General features: G+C 42.4%; 1 pseudogene; it reads left to right on the top strand.

Annotated features, from left to right (window-relative positions):
* Positions 1–2,014: 2,014 nt before the first annotated feature.
* Positions 2,015–2,282, top strand: LOC114618418 (annotated as a pseudogene).
* The last annotated feature ends 2,183 nt before the right edge of the window (positions 2,283–4,465 follow it).

Genomic DNA, 4,465 nt, shown 5'->3' with positions numbered 1-4,465 from the left:
GAGAGTTCTACATCCGGGTCCAAAGGTAGTGGGAAAAGAGTGACCCACTGGGCCTGGCTGGGGATTTGAAACCCCAAAGACCACCTCCAGAATCACACTTTCTTCAAAAAAGCCACTCCTCCTAATGCCACTTTATAAGCATTTAAATATGAGTTATGGCTACCATTCTTATTCAAACCACCATAGTCCCTAAGCCCCATAACCATTAAACCAGGAGAGTATAAGAGTTACGTAACCACTGTTAGTGTTTAAGTCTATGATGGTTGATACAAGCATTTAGTTAGGCAAACGGAGCATGGTCTGTAATCCTAGTATATAGATGGTGGAAGCAAGAACATCTCAGGCTTGAGGCCAGCATGAGGTACACACCAAGACCCTGTATCAAAAAATAAAACGAGTGACTTGGGATATGGATTAGTTGGTAGAGTGCTTGCCTACCAGGCATGATGCCCTGGATTTGGTCTCCAGAACTGCACAAAATAGATGGTTTATACATGTGCCTATAACTCCAGTACTTAAGGAGAAGTGAGGGGCTCAGAAAATCAAGGTCATCTTCAATTACATAGCAAATATGAGGCCAGCCTGGGCTAGGAGAGACTCTGCCTCAAAAACAAACTAAACCAAACTCAATTTTATACTATGTGGCACTTATTAGAATAAGTAATATGGAACTGTATTGCTCCCAGCAATGCTGAATACCAAGGCTCTCAGCTGTTTTGAGGAGGATAATGACCCGAGGGTGTGTATCTTCCAAACTATTATTTTTTGCATAAAGAAAAAGACAAATGTTCTCAGACAGTGAAGAGCAAATGGCACCTCCATATAAGTAGTGTCTCTGAGGTGCCTTTTCCAGAAAAACAAAACAAGGGAGTTAGCATTCAGGAATCTGTGGTTTCAGCTATACTTATAAACGTTAAGGGATTAAGTAACCCAATAAGAACAAAGCGAGTCTGACAGGCTGGAATGGGAAACATATGGTGCTGTATGCTCTTGACAGGAGATGCACTTTGGACACAAGGATGGTTGTAAGACAGAAGTTAATGGACAGGAGGAAGATAAGAAGAAAGCAGGAGCAAGGACACTGACAGATTTGCTAAAGACTTTCAATTAAAAATTAGAGTCTGGGAGACATGGCTTTGAAAGGACTGACCCCGCTGGAAGGCATGCCAATCATGCATTCATCTGGCTGCAGAGCCTCCAAATGCATAAAATAGACATGGACCAAACTGAGAATGAAATCAGTAACTTGACAAAAATGATTTGGATACTTTCGCTCCCTGCCTTTTAAAAAGTTTTATTTTGATTGACAAGAGTTGTGCATTTTTTTTTTTCTGGAGTCCAGTGTGACATTTCAATATAGGTATGTATTGTGTATTGTCCACATGAAGGTAGCAAGGACACCATCGATACCCCGCTTTCTGTGACGGATGGAACAACTAGGTAGAAGATTAATATGGAAACAGAAGCCTGACAATACTGTAGATCTTGATTGCTGGATTTAGAACTAGTCTCCTGGAGTTAGACTCTGGCAGGCAGCTATGAAACACTCTACCCAGCACGAGCAGGGTACACGGTACACGTCCTTCTCCCAACCACGCAGGATGTTTTGTAGTGGAGATCATACAGCATCCCCACAAAGCAAACCATAATGTACTTAAAGGGACTGGACACATACAATATATTCTCATAATGGACTGGCTACTACTTAGGAGGCTGAGGTAGGAGGACTGCTGTGGGTTAGAATGAGGTCCTGTCCCAAATTAGCACCACCAGCAGCAACAACAAGAAGAATAAACAACAGGCAAACACAAGTATAAGAAATAAAACAGCCCACTGGCTGCTCTGAAAAGCCACCTTTGCATTGTTACCGGGTCGTGCTTGTGCTCGGCGCTCACTGCAGCCACCTTCGCTGCCCACCGCCTCCTCCAAAGCGGACTCCCGCAGCTTTCTCGCCAGAGTCCTCGAACTCTATTAATTCCTCACTTGCTGCATGGGACCACCGGCGTGCCCCACCATGCCAGACGCGGCAGTGGACACCAGCTCCGAGATCACCACCAAGGACTTGAAGAAGAAGGAAGTTGTGGAGGAGGCAGAGAATGGAAGAGATGCACCTGCCAATGGGAACGCTCAAAATGAGGAAAATGGGGAGCAGGAGGCTGACAATGAGGTAGATGAAGAGGAAAAAGGTGGGGAGGAAGAGGAGGAGGAGGAAGAAGGTGACGGCGAGGAAGAGGATGGGGATGAAGATGAGGAAGCTGAGGTTCCTACGGGCTAGAGGGTAGCTGAGGATGATGAGGATGATGATGTTGACGCCAAGAAGCAGAAGACTGAGGAGGATGACACACAGCAAAAGGAAAAGCTAACCTTATGCACCGTGACCCTCCACTTCCTGTCTCAGAATTTAAACGTGGTCACCTTCGAGCAGAGAAGCAGGCCCCGCCCACAGCGGGCAGTGCCACCCACAGATGACATGCGCTCTCCACCACCCCTCCAAAACCACATGACTTGGCAACATGGGAGGAAAAAAGAACCAAAACTTCCCAGGCCCTGCTCTTTTTTTTTTTTTTCTTAAAAATACTTCAAAAGGAAAATTGGTTTGTATTTTTTATTTACAGTTTATATTTTTATACATATTGTTAGGGGTCAGCCATTTTTAATGATAACGGGTGACCAACAAAGCCCTCAGAGCGTTTTCTGTCCCACTTCAGACTTTACTTGTGGTGTGACCATGTTCATTATAATCTCAAAGGAGAAAAAAATACCTTGTTAAAAAACAACAAAAATCCAATCTTATTCCTAGCATTCCAGTAACTTTTTTTGTGTGTTTGTTCCTATCTTACTATAAGTAGTTGGTTTGTATGAGATGGTTAAAAAGGCCAAAGATAAAAGTTTTTTTTTCCTTTGCTTTTTTGGTCTATGAAGCTGCTGTTTATTTATTTATTTATTTATTTATTTATTTATTTATTTATTTATTTTGGCCTGTTTGATGTATGTGTGAAACAATGTCCAATAATAAGTTTTGTTTTGCTGAGTTGTTCTAAAAAAAAGGAAAAGAAATAAAACAGAAAGAATATGTATAAAAATGACAATCTTTCATCCAAGATGTAGGGAAAAGAGCATATTAAGTTGAAAGCAAGCAGAAGTGAACAGTGGCCTCAGAAATGAATGAAGTAGAGAAAGGGAAGGCACAGGAAATGGTCAACAGACCTAGAAGATGGTGAGAACTCAGCTAACTGATAGAGCCAGGCAGACCCTGACACAAAGCATCAGTGGTCACAGGGGGCTGTGATGGGGAGCCAGTGTGTTTCTGATGGATGCACTTTAGCTTTGCAGAAGATTTTACTTAGTTATTTTTAATTAGGTGTGTCCATGTGCATGTGCGGGTATGTGAGTGCAAGGGTGTGAGGAGGCCAGAAGAGGTTGTCACACCCCCTGGAACTGCAGTTATGAATGGGCGTGAGCTGCCATGTGGCTGCTGGGAACAAACTTCAGGTCCTCTGCAAGAGCAGTATGGGTTCTTACCGACTGAGCCATCTCTCCATCCTCAAGGTACAGGACTTCCTGTAGAATACAAAAACAAACAAATAAGCAAACAAACAACCCTCATAACTAGAGTGGAGTACTGTACTGGCCAGTTTTATGTCAACTTAACACAAGTTTGAGTCATCAGAGAGGAGAGAGCATCAGCTGAGAAAATGCCTTCATAAGATAGGGCTGTAGACAAGCCTATAGGGCATATTCTTAATTTAGTGATTTATAGGGGAGGGTCCAGGCCATTGTGGATGGTGCCATCCCTGGGCTGCTGGTCCAGGTTCTATAAAAAAGCAGTCTAAGGGGGCTGGAGAGATGGTTCAGCGGTTAAGAACAATGGTTGCTCTTCCAGAGGTCCTGAGTTCAATTCCCAGCAACCACATGGTGGCTCACAACCATCTGTAATGGGATCTGATGCCCTCTTCTGGTGTGTCTGAAGACAGTGACAGTGTTTTTAGATATATAAAAATAAGTCTTAAAAAAAAATAAGGGCGGACTGAGTATGCCATGAGGAGCAAGTCAGTAAACAGCACTCCTCCATGGCCTCTGCATCAGTTCCAGGTTCCTGCCCTGCTTGAGTTCTTGTCCTGATTTCCTTGGACTGTGAACTATGATTTGGAAGCATAAGCTGAATAAACCCTTTCCTGCCTAAGTCACTTTGGTTTCCTCACTGTAATAGAACCTCAACTAAGACAAGTGGCATCTTCACAACTTTGTGAATGTACTAGAAACCATAACAAATTATACACTTTAAGTGGATGAATTATATTATGTGCAAATTATATCTCAACTGTTTAAAAAGATTTTTAAGAAAAGTAATGAATCAACACCACAGAAAGGTGGCTAAAATAGTGTCGGTATGAATACAACTTTGATGAGATACATTTTTTTGCAAAATATATTTTGTAATGAAAATGATGTATTTTTATAGAAA

Source organism: Grammomys surdaster, unplaced genomic scaffold (genome assembly GCF_004785775.1).
Source record: "Grammomys surdaster isolate TR1022 unplaced genomic scaffold, NIH_TR_1.0 142, whole genome shotgun sequence".
NCBI classification, from domain to species: domain Eukaryota; kingdom Metazoa; phylum Chordata; class Mammalia; order Rodentia; family Muridae; genus Grammomys; species Grammomys surdaster.
Note: the sequence above shows the minus strand (reverse complement) of the source record. Positions and strands in the feature narration are given on the sequence as shown.